Raw genomic sequence first — 23,907 nt, forward strand, 5'->3', positions numbered from 1 at the left:
CAACAAAAGTTTGGTGGAGATCCATCTCCTCTCTTGCCTGAGCTCTGCTGCTAGCTGCAGAGCACCTCTCCCTTTCTTGTGCTGTGATGCAGCCTGTGGCATTTGCTCCTGAAGGGAAGCAAGACTCCTGTAGACACAGGGCATTACAAAGGATCCCAGCCATCTGCAGTGCCAGAATTTTCCCTGTTCATAACCACAGCCTTCCTACTTCCAGTCCTATGCCACTGCCACCTCCATCCAGCCTCCATGGCTATTGGATCTGCCACATTCTTCTCTGAGACTTGTTCCTAGTTCTGGTTTGTCCAGGCATGGTAGAAGCTGCAAGTACTGGTTGAACTTTCTCTAAACTATTTGATTCTCATACCTCATTGCCTTGTCTCCCCCTGACAATTTGCAAGAACCAGAATACACCTATGATTACCATAATCTACTAAGAATGCCTGAACTTTTCTCTATGTGACATCAGTGGGAGTCACCAACTCTGGAATTTCCCAAGGGTACCAAACTAACTTGACTTTGCTGTTAAGGAGTTTCATATTCACTGCTTCAGAAGGAAAAAACCATAAACATCCAACTATCTGAGTTCCTACTAGGCTGTTAAATGAAAGCCATCATCATGGTAAATGTCGTGTCTTCAAGTAAATGATGACAAAACCGAAATCAAAACCTAAAATATATACAGAGCCCTTCATTATTCTTTCTAGGATATAAATTATTAATAAAAATTGTATTGGAATAAACACATTTACACGGTATTTGCATGGGCCCTACATCAACCTAAAGCACTAGCTGTCAATTGATTTCCACTGAGATCAGGTTTTTTAAAACCAGACATAATGTATTGTTCTGTAGGATGACATTTTTAAAAAACTGTCTGCAAAAGTGCAATGTATGTATATTTTCCAGGTTTTAAAAAGAAGCTGGAAAGACAAAATTTATTACTAACTTTAGGAGATAAAATGATTCAGTAAATGCTGCTGTGAAAGCCTACTGGTCATAGGAGGATGTAAAACATTCCGGTCCATATTACTGAGGTGCCAGTTGAAGGATGATACCAGGTATAAAGTACTTGAGTGTTCAATATTTCAGAAATTCAGCTTAAAGAATCCTTTTTCATTTACACTTGCCTCATTTTAATGTGTCCAATCATACAAATACTGTTCTTCACTATATGATCACTTCACAAATATTTATACAATTATTCTGATTACAGTCAAGGGAGAAAATGATGAAATATCAGCTAATAGGCACATGACAAAGAATGGACGATTTTCTAATTTTAGACAAGAATCTTTTAACTCCAGGACTGACTCAGGCATTCTGGATTGCAGTCCAGAAGAACATGGTTCTTACACCTTCACTGCTTGTAAAAGGTACCTGCTTTTACACAGAGCAAATAAATGGTTCATAATTTGCTCTTACAGAAGAGATAATGAAATTCTCAATGCAGTTTTATCCTGCAACACCCGAAGTCCATCTGTTCTGGTCTGGCAGGCCTTTGCTTATTTTTAAAATGTAACAGACTCTTTATCAGATTATTATTTATCACTATTACTGCTATTCTCAGACACACTATTCAATATAGGATAAATAAATCAGCATCACTTCTATGCCCTGTTATATATATTGAAAAAGGCATTTCCAAAAATTTTGCAACTTTGAATTACTGTGGTATTTCTATACTGAGAGGGAGGATAATAGGGGTTTTGCTTATCCACATTGTTCAAGTCAAGGAATGACCCAGACAAAGCCTTTTTCATAGTTATATCTTTCTTTTCATTATAGATTTCTGGGAGGAGATCCTGAATTTAGACAAATGACTGCAGATGGTGATATAAAGCTGTACAGAAGACAAATGGTAGCTGTGGCTTTCAGGTGAAACTCTCTTTAATTTAGAGCCCCTGCAAGGTCTTCAGAACATTTTGCTGAAAATAGAACTTCACTACAATTTAAGTCTTTGTATGCAATTGTGCCAGCTGCTTACAAAGAGCACTTGCTCAGGGGATCTGAGCACACACCAACATGACTCTTACTGAAGGTTTGAAGCTTTAAGGAATATACTTAAAAGGCTCTTTTGGCTGGTTGTTTGGTTTCTTCCCCCCTTCTGACATCTTCTTAGTAACCGGAAATATGAGAGCTAGTAATTCCCACAAGTATCAAGTGAGACCTTACTGTCCGTGGCTTTACAGATAGCGTACCAGATAACTGAGAAGGAAGAAATTGCTTTTCTTCTTTGTTATGTATATGGTGAAATGTGTATGATCAGATTTAAGAAGCAGATATTGCTATCAGCACATATTTTAAGGACTTTCTGAAGCACATTTTTAAGACCATTAAGGACACAATCCTAGTTTTTGAGCTTTTAGAGCAAGGATGCAAAGGGGAAATCCACCTTTAGCTCCCACTTTCTCCATTATAATGGAAGCTCAAACACTGCAATTGAGAATTCGCTGCAACACATGAATCCTTTGCTCCTCATTTTTATGTCCAGTCTCTGAACTCTGTACAAAAGGTTTGTGGAAGGTGGAAAGGATTCCTGAGGTTAAGAACAACTGCATAAGGTGCATGTATTCCATGCACATATCCTTACATCCATTGTACATAGTGTTTTCAAAACAATCCAACAGATTTATTTTAATGCCACAAGTTTAGCCTATGAGTTTTCTGAAAACCTTGCTTGAAGTTTAAATTAAAGCTCTCTGAATTCAGTGTATATCTCTCTCAGTAGTCTGAACATATTTGTTGAAAACATCTTTAATCCTACCTCAAATTTCTGGTCTTCTTTACGTTAATTTTATTTTTCCACTTTTCTTTTCTTAAAAAAAAATTTGGGTTTTTTTGTATTTTTGAATTTCTTCTCCCTGCCTGTCTTTTAATGATTCATATCAATTCACTGCTTCTTTTACTGTCACCTCATTGATTCAGGATTGCTTTCCTGTCTGAAAAGGGTAACTTCTGACCTTTATCCCCAGGACTGCTAATTACACCATATATATTAACTTTAAAAATTATGTAGAAAGAATCTAATTTATCTTCCCAGGTACATTTATATAAAATTATTAAGGGCTTCAGTTCAGCCCTTAAATGATATAACTCTGGGGTTTCTTACCAAGGAATTTACAAATCAACCACTAACTTCAGAGAACTCTGAATTAGGCCCTTAATAATTGGAATTTACTTCTGAATGTTTAGTGTTCAGGGGTAGCACATTGGTACCCTGCTGGAAAGAAAGCTCCCTAATACTATATTAATATATTAGACATTTTAAAAGAGGATAATGCTACTCTGATCATGAGTGATATATCCCAGGTAAGACTGAGTGCTCAAATGGAAATATCCAAAACATCATTCCTCCTCTCAAATTAACTGCAGTAGTCTGGCCAGAATGTATCATTATCATGCAGCAGAAGATCAGGTTGAATTTCAATAAAATCCCCACTAAAACTAATTACAGAAGAGGAAAAAAACCTCAAAAGATTTGCCTAACGATTGAGGTTTGAGCTTTGTTAAAGTTTTATACTAATCCTTAAAAAATGTCTGCAGGAAATATATAGAACCTTTTGCAATTTCATTTAAGTCTGACCTTGTTTGAAAGATAGAGCATGGTATTTAGTTTTCTGAAAAGTCACAACAAAAGGTAATGATGTAATATTTAAATTCAATCTGAAGACTAGATGCTAGGGAGTATTTAAGCAAAGAGGGTATTCTATGTTATTTTTTCTGTGTTGTTTTGATAAAGAAAAAAAAATAAAAGGAAGGTAATTATTTTTTAACAGAAAGGTGTTTCATTTTTATTAACTTTATTCCTGAAGCTGCTTCCTCACATTCAAGCTCATTCAGTCCTTGTTGAAACAAATGGCAAATACTTCATTCTATTTCACTCCTCTTTGGTTGAGAACATCAGTGTGTTGCTGTAGTTCTGTGGTCTTTGTTTTTTCCTTCTCCTTAATCACAGGAAAATGAACTGGAAAAGACTGTATACAACTTAGAAGAAAATCATCTGTTGTACTCTCAGCATAAATCTGGGATTGTCAGTTCACTGCAAATTGGCACAGTTCTCTAGTTTTACCCCACATGGCAGTCAGTTTACCATGTTTTATACGGAAAAACAGTTTCATAAAGAACACATTAAATCTTTAGGATGCAATGCAGGTGGAGACGGGGTATCATTATATCTTTAAAACCATACATATCTAGATATTTCAGATGCTAAAACTCTTGTTTGTGCTCTCAAGGAAGCTCAGAGAGGTTCTGTTATCCACCTCAGAGGTTCTGCTAAAGCTAAAAAGAGCTGATTATCCTAAGACTTCAATTATGTAGTGTCTGAATAATGCCAATCTTAGCCACTAAGATTCTTTGTCCCCACATTACATGGGAAGGGGAGCTGTTTGGAGTGCTGTGGTTTATGACCAGTTCCCTGTGTTCCACATGCTCTCTTACAGACAAGAATCAAAATTCACCCTTTTCCCTCTTGAAGACGAAAAATTTATTAGCATTAAAACTGTCAAGTGATTTCATGTAAGAAATTTCACTCTGAAACTGCTCAGACTACAAAATGCTGGTAATAGTAACAAAAAATTGGAAAAGGAAAAATGCAGACTAATAAATGTGGTACTCCTATGTGTCATAGTACTCCTATGACAAACTGCAAAACCATATGACCATCTTATTTTTTGAAATGTAATTAAATGTCATTAAACTGCTTCATGAAATACTAATTTAGTTAGCACTATACTATACATTGAATTGCAGTTAATAATTTAAGATTCTTTTCTGAAACCACCATAGAATATTTTCAGCCCATTTCTTTCTCAGCAGGTATGCAAAGTGCCTCATTCTGTTGATAAGGTTACTGGACAGTAGCACAGCCAATAGTCCTCAAAAGAAAACAACACAGATTCTAATGACAGAGTTTGTATACAATTTTACTCTATTTTAAACAGTAAAGCTGCAAACCTATCATCTTGTGGGAGCCAAAATCAGATCTGGATCCAAACTTGTTTAAAACTGACAGCTTGGAGCTCACAGAGCTCTGTGAAAAACAACATTCAAATTTCCGCTTCAACACTGAGGTTCAAATCTGCCAGGGGAAAGATTGAAACACAACATCTGTATTTTCAAGGGAACAACAAGACAGATTATAATCTACAGGAATTTATTTTGCTATTTTCTTAACTTTGCACAGTCAAAGAGTAACGAGAAACATTGTAATTCTTATGACTAATCAATATTCTGTAATGATCTTCTTCAGAACCATTCACAGGAAGAAACAGAAGCCTCAGTTACGCTGTGTAATAAAACAGTAATTTCACAAAATGCACACTATTCTCCATCTTCAGTCTTAATACATTACTAGTAAGGCAATAGTAAAGATTACACTGCATTCTGGAATTTAATTAGGGAACATTTGTCTATGACTCAGCAATCCCCAGGTTTTATGCTTTTCACCAGGCAACAGATTTTATTCTAGCTAAGAAGGCTGCACCACTGTGAAGTGTAAAGGGCTCGTTGGATCCCTGCATGCAGGGCTTGACCTAACTTTATTTTCAGATTGATAATAAAGTGAAACTTTCCTGGGGGAAGCAAAGGAGAGGGCAGTGAAGCTCAAACCAACACACCATAAGGGCACAGCTGAGCCCCTCAGCCAGAATGGCCGTGCCTTGGGCGAAGTGTGTTTGGGAAAGGGCAGAAAACGCTGGGCAGGGAGAGTATGAGGGGAAAAATCACATCTACAGTCTATGATACAAACTTCAATAACCTTGAGGGAGGGAAGGAGGAAGAGCAGAAGGGAAAAATAGGCAAAGGAAGAAGGGGAGGGAGGGAGGCACCTAATGTGTACATTGAGAATTAAGGTTCAACAGAACTTTTTTCCAACTCTACGTTTGTTCATGAAGCCATCGATTAACAGGCTTAGCATAGCTTTGCTGTTTACTTGGTGCACAAAAATATGCTGAAAGCCGATCAACTTTCAGCAGGTTGAACCCTTATAATGAATAATGAGATGTCATTTTTGGTGTGTCTCTAAATTCTATTTCTTTTACTTGGACGCAATAATAACACTCAGAGAAGAAACTGGCTCATAAACTCTTTGAAATTACAGAAGTTAGCAAAGTATTAGCATGAAATAATTCCTTTAGAGGTATTTTCAAACTATATTTCACTGATGTGTATTACCTTCAGATTAATCACCAGAGGCATTCAGTACAACCTGAAGTGTATTTTAGTGCCTCAACAAACAAATATCTTTTAGGATAGCAGCATTTCAAATCTCACGGTTGCTTTATCAGTGTGAATACAAAAGAACAAACAAGCTTTTCATAAGCCTTCTTTTCCTGACTTGGTGGGGTTTTTCGTCATAGTTACAGAAAAAGAAAGTCTTGCAGCAATGTAAGTACTGTGCACAGGCTTTTGTTTTCCAGATTTGTTGCCTTAAAAATGTATTTTTATTATTAATCTGAAAAGCAGTTTCAGCGCTTAGTGGATATGAAAATGATTCATAATGGAGAGGAAAACGCTCTTGGGATATGAAGTGCTTCAGGGAAGAGATGTAATATACATACAAAAAGTAAATGAATTCTCACTGCCCTCTGATGTGTTTTTTTTATAAATATCTACAACACATTCTGTCAATACTAATGTTCAGAACACGTCTCAAACATGTGACATGGGAAAGGGAACACAAGTAAAATTCATTAAAAGTCTTTTTTTTTTTGCCTATACCAGGAAAATCAAGCAATGGCTTTCTCAGTAACAGATAAAGTAATTCTCATGTTGCTCTGGCAGCTTTACATTACAGCAGGGATTTTCTGATCCTCTACAAAAAACAAACTTGCTAAGCAGAGTCACATTATAGATTATTTTCAATTCTGTTTTGAAGACAAAAAAATGACAGGAGCAGCACTGCAAATTATCATTGCAGGTTCTAATATTACCGTGATAATTTCCATCACATCTAATCATCTAATGCTCATGGAAAATAAAGCTAAAATTAACACAAATGTAATAAAAATGATTCACATTAGTTTGTCACTTTTTTTTTTTGTATTAGTTTTTATATGGTTCTATGGGCCTTCACATACACTTCAATAGCACATCCCCAAGGAGTTTTATTAAACAATGACAGATTCTTACTAGACTAGACAGATTCTTAAGGCACTTTTGCTAAACTAATTCAGTACAGCAGGACCATATGCAAATACAGATGATTTGTGATGTTATGAGGGTCTGACACACTAGGTAGTGATGTGACATGACTTGACAGTGAAAATCCTATGTGTGACTCTCAGGGCTTTCTGAAAGCTTCTGTCTCCATGTTTACTATTAGGGAAGCATCCAAGAATTCATTAACATGATAACTTTACATGTGTTCTACATGTATGGGGATATCTACTGCACACTGAAAATCAGTTCATAACTAAATTTGATGGTTTCTTTATTGCCCTCTCCAGTTCCTGTTTATTTCACAGTGCTCTTAGTGTCTCTTAATGAAAAATAGTTGATAAACAGTTGATAAACAGGGGATGAACTGCTGATCAGGTGATATAAAATCTCTTGTTTATTGCCTGTATGAGATCCACAACAAACTCCACGTGCATGGATCTGCCCATGTCCATGGATCTGTCACCTTGGTGCTTAATGCACACCAATACTAAACTACTGGCTACAAAACTCCAGGAGGACAGAAGTGTGATCTAAAATTCCACCAGCACTAATCTTAGCAATTCCCACAATTTAGGAATTGAGCAGAACAAATGTTTTTTACCTTATTCTAGTTATGTCATTTGCTGAAAGCAGCAGTTCTGCTTTTTCATGGTATATATCCACTATTTTAAATGACCTTATAGCTACAGGAATGAAATTAGCCTGCCAAACTTTAAAGAAGGCTGTATTACAGAGCAATATTAGTCAATTACAGTCAACATTCAGGCAACTTCTACAAACACAAACAATTCTTGAAGTGATAAGGAGACTTGTTTGAGTGTTTAATTTCTATAATAAATTAGACAGTTCATAAAGGTCTTGGTCATAAATTGAGAAAATCAAACTATGAAATTTTGTAGAGCTGAACAAAAGGAGACAAAAATAATATCAAAGTAATGAAACAGTAACATGCAACAGTTCCTAGAGGAAGAGTTTGTCTAGTTCCTGACTTTTTAAAAAATGCTTCTGACTTTTTGAATATATAGCTTTGACAATGGCAATCTCCTTATAGAAGTGAGATCTGTCATTTTTGCTGAAAGACTTCTGCTTAGCAAAGCTGAATTTTCACCTTCAAGGGCACTGTGAAATATTTCCATAGAGACCACCTATTTTTAGAAAAACTATTTAATGTGCATCTAGAGCTCTACACTTGCTTTTTCTTGATCTGCATTATGTGGAGAATACTCCTTTGGAAGTCAGAGGGGAAGTACTGTTGATATTGAAAATTGAAAGAAAAGAAATCAGTGGGAAGGAAGGAGATTATAGAAAGTAGGAAAGGGTAGAATGGAAGGGACACTTGAGTTTCACTGGGTTTTAATTTTAATTGCAAGCTTTTGTCTTCTCACCAGTCTGGAAAATATGACTTTTCCTTGCGTGCGGAATCCTGATTTGCATAATTGAAATTCTCCAGTTCTAATTGCGTAATATGCAATCATTCCCTTGAAGGAGACGACCATCAATACTACCCCTTGCACGCTTGAATAGTGCATCAGTGAAGACCTTGCCATCAGCTTCTGCTTCTGTTTACTTATTTATTTCTGGGTTAGCATGTGATTCTTCAACTATGGACTTTTTTTCTCAGTTCTTCTGCCACCTGTTCTACTGGAGGTTGGTGGAGGAAAGCCACAAAAGACTTAGCAAGTGTTGATAAGCAAACCTGTAGTGCTTGCAGCCCCTGCAGTATGAAACTAGCACCACATGATTAATTGAAACCGTAGGGCATAGCCCCTCTCTGCATTGTCCTGGCTGCTTTAGCTCACCGATAGGATGATTTTCTGCAGCTGGAAATCTCCTCTAAGCTGATTTGTCTAACTACTCCAGATTTCTTTAAGAAGAAAAGTGATTTTCTACCATCTATGCCATAAAAGTTTAACTTCATATACTTCCCCTTCTCCTGTAAACCAAGAACACCAATAAGGCCAAAAAAGAAAAATTGCACATGATAGAAAGGTGAGGAAAAACCTGAGAGATTTCTTTTCACATTCTATTCGCCCCACAGAACTATGACTTGTACTAGATGCCAGCTATGCCTTATGATTGGTCTGAAGACTAAAAGCTTTTTAAAAATTCATGGAATAATGAATCAAATCCATCTGTTCTATCATAAATGTCTATTCAAGAAAAGTCAAACCTTCCCCTTTCAAATTTTAGATTTTTATCACTTACATATGTGGCATATTAACATATATTTCTTAGTGGAGATAAATATGTAAAAAGATTAGACAGTTTTAGTGACCCATAACAGCACAGACATGAATTACTACTAATGTGACTTCTTATTCATGGTTCTAAATAAATTCTAAATTATTATATTCAAAGCTGTCCTCACTTATTTTGGTTTTTAACCACCAACATCTGAATGGGCTTTTATAGTCTGACATCATTCACAGATCAATAACTCTTTTATTAGACCTATGCTTCCTTACGTAAAAATCCTTTTTATAGGAATTTTTAACTTCTTTCGTGTTTCAATGAGAACTCGGTGCGGTTTTTTTTGTGCAAACAGAATACTAGGCTCCAACTTGAGATTTTCTTCATTTCTCATTTCTCTCTCATTTCTCTCTATATCTTCAACAAGATCTGATTTTTATGTTTTATTTTTCTTTCCTCCTTTCCTGTTCCCTGGACTCCAAGGGAAACTCTTTTAAAATCGGAAAAACCACAGTGCGTGTTTACAGCAGTAAGTAATCTCACTGGAACAAACAGCTTTTAAACTGACGGGTTAAGAACAGTAAGACTGTAAGACTTTATTTCAGATGACATTTGCCATAATTAGTAAGCATTTACGTTTTTCCTCCTTTCTTTTCAACAGGATTTGACTTGCTGTGCTAGGGACCCATGTGTCTATGTCACACATGGAACAGGCAGTGAATTTCATACCACGTGCTGGTTCTACTCAGCTGTGTACACACAGAGGGAGCAAGAAGGAGTCTGTCTTCGCATGGCAAACAGCTCTTGTGGGCAAAGCTGTATGCAGCTGTATGCAGCTACACCAGGAGGGAAGTCAGCTCAAACACACACCAAAGAAAGCCTCAAACACACACCAAAGCTCAGAGGTGACACTCAGACTCACCAGGCAGAACTGTTACTGCAGGATGAAACTCTTCGGAACAAGACTTGGGGTTACCTCAGCTTAGTGCCAGAGATGTTACATAATCTTGCTTTAAGCATTGTCAGAATTCTGCTTTTTAAATGCCACAAAGAGAGATAGGGCACCCAGAACTGCTTGTCCAGTGTTTCTCAGAATTTTCTCTCCAAGTTTCTAATGGTGAATTGATTCATCCCATTCAATTGTCAATGTGTGTGAGCTACAGTATCTCCGTAAAAAAAAATAAACTACACATAGACTTTTCTTCACTATTTCTAGACAAAAAACCCCTAAGTCGAACATTCAATAATAGTCACAGGGACATTGGGAAGTCGTGTGGTTTTTGTTTTTTTATTCCCTTTCTTCCTTTTCCTTTTTTAAAAATATAATCATAGATTTGTATAAGAAATGACTCTGGAAGAGGCATAATACATCAACAGCCGTGGCAACAGCATTTATAAACCAAAATTCTAGCAGAGAAAATAGTATTGCATTACCATGCAGTACCAGCATTTATAGATTGATATACAAAAAAAGCTCGTTAATAAGAAATCATGAAATATGTTATTTGGAAATACAGCTGATGACATTTGCATTGCAGAATTTGCATAACAAGAATTCATACTACCAAAAGAGAAAGCTGCGACTAAACAGGTTGACAAATTATTTTTTGATCTATGGATAAATCTGCTGATTCAAACTTTTGGAAGGGTGAAAGAGAGGAGCAACTATCCCATACAAAATTCTTCACTTTTTCATCTGAAACACCACATTATCCTCCCAAAAAAGAAAACTGAAAACCTGTATTCTGCAAAGGCTGATTGCAACAACTTGCACAAATGTCAGTGTTTTTTCTGCTCCATGCTGCTCTGACTCTCAAACATGTGAAACAGTTCTATTGGCAGACAGCTGTAAAATCTCAAACAGTTGTGGGTGCAAAGATAAAAAGCTTGCAAGGTTTTCTGCAGGTTGACAGCAAGGCACAAATTCAAAACCTGTTGAAAGAGCTGCTCAAGTGATAACACATCATAACAACACAGTAATAATGCTACAGATAAGCTCTTTCCTATATAAGACAAAGCTGCTGAGCAAGAAACGTTTTGTGCACTAAAAATAATAACCTGTAAGGTCAGTGTGGAGATTCTTCACATTCAGCAGAATTAGAAAACACTAATTACATATATTTTAGTTGTAGTTTTAAGATCCTAAATTCAAACTGATGTCTTGAATACAAGTATACATGTTTTTTATTGGAGAGATTATTAAAAATCTGCATTTTCTGTGGAATGTAATGTTTATTTTGGGAGATTACACTTTAAGATTATTTGGGACTAGGCTGAAATATACGGGCCTGGACTGGGCAGGATGAACAGACTTTCAAATTCTGATTTTTATGGGGAAAATGAGATAAAACCAGAAGACTGGGGTTTTCCCTAAAGCAAAGAATCATTTATCATGAAGGATTTTTATGAAAAATTTTTATTAGTGCACACGGAGTACCACATGCTTTCCAAATTCACTCTGTTTAGTGGTAAGGTTACATCAAAATGATCACTTCTGAACTTTCAGCATAATTTCTACCTGCATTCACTGTCGTCTGACTAGATATAGGAACAAATCCAGTGTGAATCACTCAAATTCCACTTCATGACAGATAGTGTATATTAATAATACAATCAAAAGATTGCAGAGGAAAGCGAAATGGCAAGACTTTGAGAAACTATTTGACCTATGTGCCTAGGAAGGTCCACTGGTGCAAAAGTCATACTCAATACTTGTATTTCTTTTTCCTGAAAGCTCTCAGTGGACCTCCACCTAGCTTGGTTCCTCCCATATCCTGGTAGAAATCAACCAGTGTAGTGAACATATATTCTTGTTGCTGGGAGTATTTAGCATTTGAACTACCATTTTTTACTGAAAGCTTGCCTGGATAAAGACTTTCTTACTTCCCAGAACACCCACAAAGTTTGCACGTTAAACATTTTATCTGAAGAAGAAGATTCTGCCATTACAGCTCCCCACCACCAACAGCTCTTCTTTTGTCTTCAGCAACCTACAGGTAATAGTAGCAACTGAATTTTTTAGTCTTTGGAAGTAATGTAAGAGGAAGCTATTACCCTTCTGTATTCTTCTTCCCCAAAACTGTTTTCTTAGGCATAACACACAAGGACTGGCTACTTCCCTTTTTAAACACAAAATCTGAACAATTGATTTCTTTCATGACTGAGATCAATTAAAAAGGCATCAGAAAGCAAAATAAATAGTATATGTTTAGGCATCAGACATAAAACAGATCAAAGCAACTTAATAATTTCATATCTCATAATAAAGAACATTTAACTGTTTGATGCCACCTTCAAAAGTAATCTCTGGACTAGAAGTACTTTCTGACAAAATTTTTATTTTCATTTCCTAATCCTTTTATAAATCTCACAAGAAATAGCCTCATAAAAGCTCCAGTGATTTCATGATCCTCCACCAAGGCTGCACAGAAGAGAATCTATCTGGGTCACAATTTTTTGCCAATGCTGCTTACAGTTTGAAGACAAAAGCATATGAAAATTTCTAATAATTCAAAAATGTTACCAGGCTTCCAAAAGCATATCAGGTGAGGATATTGCCTGACTTTTGACAATGTAGACATTTGGAGGAAGGAGTTTATTCATGTACCCTACCTGTCACATCTATGTGTCTTGAATCAAGGTCCTTCTGAATAGCCAGTAATGAGCACTATGAATATACACACATTTGTATTTTGCAGAAAAAGCTATGCTCAGTCTTGTCTCATATCAACCTGTTGACCACCATATACTCAAATGCTAGGACTCACATCCATAGAATTTCTTTCCTTCACTTTAACGGAACAAGGAAGTGGCCTCCAAGAAGAAATAAAGGCTGTGATATTCAAGACAGATTCTGAAGAAAAAGGATTCCCTACAAGCAGGTAGAATTTTGTCTCAACTTAGTAATTAGTTGTAATTCCTGTAATGCAGACCTTAAACAGGAACCCCTTGCAGCAACGTTTTCTGCACTATGATTTCCTTTCAGGTACATGGACAAACGCAGGACATGTGAACCCACAAAAATGCACACTAACCAGCAGAAAGAGGTGAAAAAAATAGAAAGCCACCTATTTGACAATTGAAACATGAGTCTCTAAGAATACTTCTTCATTTCATATCTATGGAAAACCCCTTGAATTGCTACCTCATATTTAATACCCAGCCATCTGTACAGCTACAACTAAATATGGCACCTTAACAATGCAAATGAGAAATGTGATGAGAGAAGCCATTAATACTTTCTACTTATACACTCCATACAGATCACCATATGAATTACTTTCACTCAGTGAATCTATTACTCTAAATGTTGCTGTAGTTCTCTTGATTTGTATTAAATTGTTTTTCCTTTAATATCCTACCTAATATTATTGACAAATAAGTCAGTCACTGACATGATGATTTGTACTGCATTACAAAAATGAAGGCTTCCTCCTTATTTTTCCTCTTTTCTGTTTTAGTTTTGTGTTATTGTTTTAGGATGGATCTTCACACAGAGGCATGCCTGTGCACTCCTGTAATATACAGGGAGGCAGACAGCCGTACTAGCAGCTGACAAAGACACAAAGAAGATTCATAACACAAATGGGGATGTCACCTATGATCTGATACATTTCATGGGATGAACACTGACAGTGATATAGTCAAGTTGTTAAAGTTACATCAGTTCTTCAAATGGTGTGAACATTTTGTACTCCTGAGGGTAAGATTGTCAACAATTCTCACATAACTTTTTTGTTCCAGCAACAACCAGCACTTTCTCTCCCCCTACTATTCTACGTTGAGTTGTTTATTTATTATTATTACTCAACAAACCCAAAAAAAGAGTGCCAACTGAAAAAGGAATATAATCTTTGATGTTAAGTACTGCAAATAGGGAATTATCCCAGTAGGGTGGCATTGAAACAGCACATTTCAGATGCAAGCATGAGAACAAGCTGACAAACTGCAGGAGTCCTACACATGGGAACGCAAATATGCTGCTCAAAATGTTATTTTTACATTGTATGTATGTGTGCATGTATATACGTATCTACACATGAAAGGGACCTTATTGCATATGCATTCACAGTAATTATCACACATCTGGAATTAATCATTGCATGATGTTACAGTACTTGCTGCAAAAGTGCTAGACTTCTTCCTGTTTATTCTTATACAGAAAATTTTGAATTAAAAGATCCTAGAGTTCTACCAGGCAGACTGCACTAGAGTCCCTCACATCTACAGGCACATCTCAGTTTCCTTTGCTAGAAATCTTTGGTAAAAATCCTTTCTGTAGGCATTTCTGTAAGAACACTCAGCAGCAAGAGGCTTCTGGCAATTGAGATCTGTGACCTCTGATCACCAAGCAGCTTCAGTGACACTGCCAAGACCAGGGTTCTGCAGCACAGCAAGCTCCAGCACGCTACTCACAGGCAGTTTGATGCTAAAGCTCTTTGTGGTTCTTTTTTTCTTTCCCTTGAAACTTAGACAAGCTTTTTTTTTCACTTTCACCTCCTCCAAAAGTGGGTGATGCACATTTGGAACCTTGTAAAAACTTCAAATTGTAGATTCTCCCATTATAGGCATCACAAAAGCTAAACTAGGAGACTAGATAGTTTAATTTTGAATTCATTTTCAGAAGGGTGGCATAAATGGGAAGACTCAAGTGAGGATGTGATTTCATATATTGTGTGTGATGAGTGCCAGTTAAAAGCAACAGGAACATAATTAAGAAGATGAGATGCAGAAAGTAAGGGATTGGTCAGGAGAGTGAAAAACTAGTGGGTGTTTTAGATTGGCATTTGTATAGTGGATATATTATGTAGTAAGGAGTGTGAGTACTGCTAAGGCAGCACTCATGGCGGGTAAGACAAAGAGAACTCATGAAGAAACACTTGGGGACATCATAATGGACTTAAGTCAGGAGAAGGTGATCTTGTATTGCCAGTCAGGAAAAAGTGCATGAATGGGAAACAGGAGCAAGAGCAAGACAAGACAGTCACAGCTTCAAGATACAGAGCTGAGCTTTTACAACCATTTAAGTTCATTTTGGGGGAAACTTGAAAATCACATCATTCCCAGGTATCACCAAGATAGAATCAAGTACTAGGAATAATGCATTGGTGCAGATAAACTGTTCAGGGTCTGGATGCGATTTTAGATTAAAATGTTTTGTACTGTAAGAAAAGGATTGTATCTGCATTGTGTGCCAGAAGCTGCAACTTTGCAGACAGCGCAGTTCAATCCATTATCCTTCAAGCTCTTCACACAGAGTCTGGAACAGAGAATTTCTCTGTGAAGATCAGTGTGACAGCAAGTTGTCACCAGATACACTGCATGATACATCAAATTGTACAGTACAGATACTGTGTTCTTCACACAGCAAAAGCTGCATTTTGTTCATAACATACCCTGGCAAATGTCCACTGCTGTTGCAAAGTGCTGCTTAGAAGTCCACAGATAGTTTTTTTCTTGGACTGTCCTTTAAAATGCGTAAACTTGGAGCAAACATCAACAGATGCTAAGCCTCCTGTAGAGTTAATCTGCATGATTACTAGATGATGCTTATTTTTAAGGGACACTGTGACTCCGAGAAGACCCCAGCAGAATACTAGGTAAATGAGTTATTAAATGGATGCTAAAATGAAAGAAGTCAATACAGGAAAAAACCCAAAACCGTCAAACTTTTTTAAAATGGCAATTTTAAATTCACAGTGCAACTGGGATTAAACATGAGATTGAGTTAGCAAGAGTCTGTGTTAGAGGTTTTACATTTAAATCCTCATGTCAAAAACTGAGCTTTCAACTTCAACTCCATCATAGTTTTGTTCTGCAAACGGGTTGTGTTAAAAGACAGCAGCTGGATTCACCAGTTCAAAGGCAGTATTTTGTTGCAGGGGCATGACTGTTGGGGAATGGGTTTTCAGAAGAAAAGCAGTGGACTGTAACGAAGGCCTAACATGCTGCCTTGGCAGCTTGATTAGCCATGAGATCAAGAGCAATAATCAATTGCTGCCTTGAAGTGATTCTTATTAATACCCTGCCCAGGTTCCAGCCTCACTCAAAACTAACAGGATGAAAATTTGCCTGTTACTTTGTCTATGTAAACGTAATTTCACAAAATACTGTTTTCCTTTACCTTGTTTCATTATAATAGAAGATTAAAGTTACATGCTATTCTCAATTCCACACAGCTTTATATAGGAGCAGAAATGTATCAATCTGGGAATTAAGCAAATGCCTGAAGAGATGATAATCTAGAGAAAAAAAGGGACAAGAAAGAGAGGCTCTGTTGTTAGCAGTGTTCTCAGAGAATTGGTATCCTCAAACTGATTCTTTTCACCGGTTCTTCCAACCAGCTCAGTCTTGCTTCCAAATAACGGAGGTAAAATGATTAGAAAAATAAGACCTGTATCTCAAGACTGGCAATTGGAAGTAAATGTCCCCTGAACTGGTGGTCAAAGAAAGTGCTTGATTTTCAAATCTTATTTAGTCTGCAAATTAGGAGGAAGACATTTCTAGAGCACTAGAAACAGCCAAAAATGGCTTGGGGAAAATGAAGACTGACTATTGCCTAGAAAGATGGGAGTCTTTGGTGCAGAGGAAAAGTTTCAAGTCAAACTGCTATCTGCTTGCCACCTTTGCTAACACACCTTTCCCGTCAGAAGTTAGCAAAACCAGAGCTGATACAGAAAAAGGAAAACACACCCTTATGATTTAAAAACACCAGGTCACTGCAGCTTCTGAGAGTCATGTAGCAAACGCTGTGCTAGGGACGTGTTGTTGGACAAAGATTTCTGCAAACAGGCGAGGGAGGGAAAAAACCAGACAGTTTAGAGGGACATACAGTAGGTGTGATAGCATCTGCTAACCTCGTAATGCTAGAGAATTAACAGACTAATGCTGAAGAAAAATAACATGACATAATAAACCATCTGCTTAATGGGAAGACTAAATGGAGTCTTTTACCATTTGGAACAAAAATATTATGAGCAAGGTGAAAGAGCTGGCAAGCTCCTGGCAGCAAATCTAAATCTGCAAGGTGAGCAAATAAGCAAAATTTATAACAAGATAGAATAAAGCCAATGAATTCCACAGATTTTATGGAGAGATCCATATACATAACTGTAATGTTCATATTTACAATTATCTCAGGCATCTGCTAAATAATTATCTTCTCAAAGGTAATGAACACTGAAAATGTGGAAAAGGGATCCATTTTCTTGTAAGAAATAAACAGATCATTAAGTAACTAAATATAGACACTGGTTTGTCTGAGTGGTTTTATAAATGATTCTATGATAATCTAATTCTGGAACTAAAAGCAGCATTTGGAAAGCAGAGGAAAAACACCACATCTGCATCCTACTTAATAGAGAAGGCCACAACACTTATAAACAGAATCCACATCCTTAGCTGGGATAAAAAGGGAAAAAAACCTGAGAAAAAGTCAAAACCCCCAACTCTCTCCCCCCTCAAAAAAGAGAAAGACAATAACAACACCAAAAAGCCAAAATACCGAGCATGTAGGACAATGTATGCATTATGTAGGCCATAGCCAGGCCAGGGTTTCACAGGCACACCACATACAAATGTGAAATATGTACAGTTCTGTGGTTCAACCTACTGTGGCATGACATCTTTTTAGAAAGAGAAGGGGGACTGGCAGAGCAGGATGCAGTTAAAAGTGTGAGATAATTTTATTCCTGTTTTCAGTACCTGAGATTTAACTGAGATAATCAGCTTCAGAGAATCCTTCTGAATCTCTGAGAAAAAAAGCTTTGTGTTTCCCTTTAATTTATGATTTATTATATTCATTAGATCTGTCCTAGGCCATTTATTTCTCATGTGCAGAGGCCAGTAAAAGACAGAAAAAAATTTGCAAACTTAGAGGGGTTTTTTTGTTTAAATAATAATAATAATAAAAAGTTGTCTGCCATTTTATTTTCAAATAAAATATCAAGTAGAATAATCTTATTTGCATACCATGGTGGCTTTTTTCCTTGACCATCTTACTGTATTCATTGAATTTGATCTAACTTCATGAACTGAGCATTTGCTGAACTTGTATACTGGCATTTTGTTAAGTTCTATTTCTTACAGGGCTTTTATGTTAGTTGAATCATTTGCTGAGAAAATAGCATGCTTCTTGCAGCCTCTTTTGGTTCCATTCTTCTGAAAACACATTTGTTTAATCAGTTCGCTCCTGATACATGACTAATTATTAAAATTAAATACATATACAAGTATTTGTCCACAAGTCTTAGTACTGCAAATGAGGAACTTTTCAAGCAAAGGCAAATCAATAAAGGTTGAATATTGCTGCCACCCCATCTCTAGCTTCCAGAAGTATACAAAAGTGTGGCAGTTATCAACTGCATATTGCTTTTTACCCGTCAACAAGGGTGGTTTATTTCAGGTGTCCCATGGCATAAAAACGATGAAGATTTACTGTTTGATGGATACAATGGGATGCAATTTAGTAATGACTTGTTCTCATCTAGAAAAGGACTTAAATAACAGCCTGAAATTGAAGCCTTTTAGCAACTGTCATTGACTTCAGCCAGACTACTTATGTGCTCAGTATTACAGTGGTATAAAGAACAGATGATCCACAACTTTGAGAATTTTTTTCTTCATTGAAAACACAATAAAAATGTATTTCCTTCCTCAAACTCATTTCAAAATTGGAAACTCCTGTTATTGCTTCTAATTGACAGAGGGAAAAAAAAGTCAGAAATGGGTAGAGAAAACCTACAGCTTGCCTAGGAGTTATCCCTCTACTAAACCACTGTTATTGCTGTACAGTAGAGTTCAGCTCTTCCTAAATTAAACTTCTGTCAGTGACAGCTCATAAAGAAGGCAAAATCCTTTGATTCCTCTGTAATACAGGAGAAGAAACCTGAAATATCCTGTCCTTTGTATTGCTAATTCTTTAAGTTGTTTGTATAAATTAACTGAATTCCACACCAGAAAAGTCAGCTGAAAAACAGGCATGAATCAAAAGGACTAAAACTCTTTGTTAATATTTACTTGTATAATAAACCACTCACCAGAACAGTGCAGAACTATGGCTTTTACCATTGCCTGTATATTTATTGGTCTGCATGTACATTTCATAGGAGCATTTTCCTGTCCTATTCACCAGAGAAGAATATCCTGTAGCAATTTTGGTATCTAATGATTGCAGTAGCTGTACCATTATTATGCCCTTGGTACCACAGCTTCCCTCTGGCATTTCTAAAAGCTGCTGTTGCTAGCAACAAAACTCTCTAATGCATTACTGGAAAGGAGCTATGAGAAGTCAAGGTAGAGTTTTTTTAGTGCTGATACAAAGTGAAAGAAATCTCAAGGGAAAACTGCAAACAACGAGAATACAAGCCCCATTAATAGCCAAATCATTTTCAGAGCAAAGATAGTGGAAGTCTGCAAAAACAATAGTCTCTCTTGCTCAAAGAGTTATTTCTAATGGAGTTTAATTAACTGTCTGATGTGCTCTCCTTTGAATACAGCTGTGACTTGTTTCAACTTCAGTGGCACAGCATTCATTTATGGCACAACATTTTGAAGCAGAATAGCTCCAAATGACATAGCAAATTCTATTATTCAAGTGCTCCTGCAGAAAGACACAGGAATTCTGGAGTAAAGTTCCTTCCCTGGTGATCCTTTGACACTTTCAAAGTCTAGGAACCCCAACTCAAGCAGATAGCTGAGCCCCCTGTTTAAAACAGACAGGGGAACTGAAAACTTTTCTCTGCAATTGAAAGCTCCATAATCACACATGAAATGCCATATCTAACATTTTGTTCAGTATCTCCACTACCATCTGGACTACAGCTTACACATTTATATATTACAAAGCTCTTGCCAGTCTCCCTTGTCTCCTTGCTAAACAGAACCCTCCCCATTATTTAAAGAGGAGCCACATTAATAAATAATAATAAATAAATAAATATTGGAACAGCAGAAGAATATATAAATTACCTTCTCAGTGAATGGTATTTGGGGAAAGACAGAATGTGGATTTGCAGTGAAATAAAATTATTTATTGTATTAATTAGTATATCTATTGGAGTTGAATGGTTTCACTGACGACAACCATTGTGGCAAATAAAACTGTTTCCAAAACACCAAATAAAAGGCGAAGATACTACTTGTTACTGCACTGCTAAAGAGTCACTGTAGAGTGACACAGCATAGTATGCCATCCTGCTCAGTGCACTGTATTTTCTCATTCTTCATGCATTAAAAATGGATTTGTTAGAGTTGCCCATGACTTCATGAAAATATAGTTTCACTTTTCCCTATCATTTTGTAAGAAGGAAGCAAACAGAAAAGGGACACATTTATTAGTTACTATGGAGAAATTTTTAAACTATAAACCTGTCATGATTCAGGTATGTAAATTGACTCCTTCTGATATTCTCCCATTTCATCCACAATCCAGAGCTCCTCTGATCTTGTCAAATCATCCTTTTGTCCTCTGAAGTATTCTGGAACAATAACTTCTGATGACAATGACATTCAGTGATGACAGTAGAGCTGATAAACTGATTATTGGGTTGCTATCATTTCCTAGTCTCCTCCCTCATTTCTATAAAACTGGAATATATATATATATATAAATATATAAAAACACAAAAAAAAAACCCCAAAAAAACCCCACCACAACTCTACCTTCACTGCATTAAATGGTTCTTTTAGCCTCCCCTGTAAAGCTGAGCCACCTGCTGATGGAAGAAAAATGATGCTAATGTGAACTGTTGTTTCTTGTCCTTACAAGGACATGTACACTCATGTCTACATTTTATCAAGGAAAACATTGTGCTGCTAATATTATATTTATGAGCAAGAGATTTGTAGCTGATTCTGCTATTTAACATGTACATGTTGGTTATCTTGGTTGTCAAGGAAGAGACCCTCTTAATGCTGCAACTTCATTTGAAGAGAATGGAACAGAAGGGAATGGGGCACTGGGAGAAGAGCTCAGCACCTCCCTCTCCAGGTCCCCTCCTCAGGAAGCTGTGGAGAGCAATGAGGTCTCCCCTCAGCCCCGCTTCTCTTCAAACTAGACAAACCCAGAGTCCCCAGCCACTTCTCACAGGGCTCCCAGACCTTTCACCAGCTCTCTTGCCCTCCTCTGGATATATTTAAGTGTCCTTCACACACTTCCTAAATTGTGGGGCCCAGAGCTGCACACAGTGCTCGAGGTGAGGCTGCACCAACAGTGAATGCAACAGGATAAAATCTCCTTGTTTGACCAGCCGGTGTTTGAGGCAGCTGACCCATACTGACTCTGCTGTCAACCTGATCAACCCCATCCCCTTCTGCAGGGCTGCTTTCCAGTTACTCCTCTCCCCTTTTATGCCTGTGTCTAGAATACTTTCTACTAACTAGTCTTTCCTTCAAAATCCTTCTGTGTACCCAGTGAAAACTGGAAGTTCTTGTATCTTTTTGCAACTGCCTATCTTGGTGTCTTTGATAAGTATCCTGAAAACAGATAAAGAAATATGCAAACCAACTACAATTGATTTCTGCCTAAAGACTGTTTTGCTTCATATTTGCAAATTTTATATATTCCTTTCTATTTCTACTAAGCTTAAGTTTCATTTTGTTCACAGTCAGTTAGGTATACTAGGCTGCAATCTAAGTTTTAAAGTAAAGTTATAATTTGGCAAAAAGAATTAGAGAGCATATCTTACCACGTTTTTAATAATTGTGTAAATATTGTTACTCTTCATTACGGAAATGCAGACAGAAGGAGAATCCAACTCAGAGTAGCCTGCAAGTCTCTAGATCGGCTAGAAAGAGAACAAATTAATCTTAACTCCCTATTGTTTCCAGTCTACTACATAATGCACTCATTACCTGTACTTTCAAAGCATTTGATTAATGAGTGCATATGCAGGAGAAGACTTAATCAAATCTTCCCGTTGCTCCATCTGAGTGAAGGCACTCAGGCTAAGTGAACTTTCCTGTTTTGTGGCACTGTCCTCTCCCTCATCAGAAGACAGTGTTGCTCACGAGCTGTTCTAGCAGCCTGACTCTACGGTCTTCTCGGTCAGTGCATACCTGTGCTCGCTAATGACAGCACATCAATTTCTATCAGCTTCTAGTCCACTACTGAAATTCAAATAGGAAAAAAAAGGTGTTCTGTGTCTGCTCATAGCAAGAATCCTAATTAGAATGAAATCTCTGTTTATGCAATGGGATGTCAGTTATGAATTCATGGAAGTTAAAGACTCTATGTCTTGCCTTCTGTGGGAGGCAGATCAAGACCTCCATTAGAAAAGAGTACAGAAAAATACATTTTTCTCTTTGACATCATCAACTCTTGTTTCTGTATCACTATTAACTTCAGCAGAATAAGATAAAGCTAAATATAAGTCAGGATATTAAATCTGCTACCTCTCAGAGACATTGTAGCTATCCACTTCGGCAACTCCACCATCTCCAAATTTTGCACTTAGGAAATGACAGCAGATGTTCTACTTCTTTCTTGGTAGGACAAAACCAGTAAAATAATACACGCTCCCCCTGTCAAAGGTGAACCATTAGGATGTGTCCTTCTGAGTGAGGACTAAATAGTCAAAACTGCAAATAGCTTTCAACATATACTCCAGACTTCACAAAAAATGAAGGCAGTATTCCATTCCTGCGAGCACTTTGTCCTGCCATCTCACTTCAACCTTTTGGAAGTTGTCTCACTTTAGATTTCCAACATGCAACTTTCCTTTTTTCTAATCCAGGAATCAATACTGATAACTTTTTCCCTAAGACTCTTTTCTCTTGACAAATAATTGAACATATTCTCTTTCTCAAAACTTCAGTCTATGTGTCAGTAAAACCCCTACCCCTTTATGCTCTACTCCCCTTTTAAGACAAAACATGAAAAATGATGCAAACACACAAGCATGAGTGAAACCCTAAATAACTTTTTATCTCTGCTTTTATACATCCATGAAAATGCAAAAATCTTCCCCCTATTTTTGTTATACTTCCCGTCTCCTAAAGTCCCTTCTTACCTGCTCCTGCATCTGCACAATTTTTCAGCAGATTTTAGTATTCAACATTTCATAATCAATATACAGAGAATTTTGGTTTCTGAGAATTGCGCTATTCTTTGAATGAATGGGACTACTATTCTAATGACTGAAAGATCCTCCATTAATTCTTGTAAACTTGATGTTTTCCACCTACTTTACATCCTCCAACCAAGCGAAATTACTCTGTATGAGAATTGTTCCTTTTCCCTCCTTCTCTCTGTCTAATAGATTGAGACATATAAATGACAAGTGGTGTGATGCCTACAACTATGCAAAATAAAATTCACAGATGCACTGCCAGACATATTACTTTATGGCAAAAAAACCAAAACAAACCCACAAAACAAAAAAGGCAAAAAAAAGACAAAAAAGCTACAGTCTTGCAACTACTCTATGAAAAGTGACTAGAATAAAAACAGAGCTGTTCTGGAAGTATTTGCAGCCTTCTAAAATTTAATTCTTTATAGCATTCATTGACAATATCAGAAACTGGATTAAGACCTCAAAATTTATCTCTAGCTAACCC

General features: G+C 36.9%; 1 protein-coding gene and 1 long non-coding RNA gene across 5 annotated transcripts in view; one reads left to right on the forward strand and one right to left on the reverse strand.

Moving 5' to 3' along the window:
* The window catches only part of CCSER1 (coiled-coil serine rich protein 1), a 616,060-nt gene that overhangs the window by 18,881 nt on the left and 573,272 nt on the right, over positions 1–23,907 (reverse strand). The gene's annotated exons all lie outside the window — the stretch shown is intronic.
* On the forward strand, positions 912–11,481 carry LOC134564500 (uncharacterized). Its single transcript, XR_010083579.1, has 3 exons — positions 912–1,058; positions 1,786–1,875; positions 10,013–11,481. It is a non-coding gene; the product is annotated as an uncharacterized LOC134564500 (long non-coding RNA).

The sequence above is a fragment of the Prinia subflava genome, chromosome Z (genome assembly GCF_021018805.1).
Source record: "Prinia subflava isolate CZ2003 ecotype Zambia chromosome Z, Cam_Psub_1.2, whole genome shotgun sequence".
Lineage (NCBI taxonomy): Eukaryota > Metazoa > Chordata > Aves > Passeriformes > Cisticolidae > Prinia > Prinia subflava.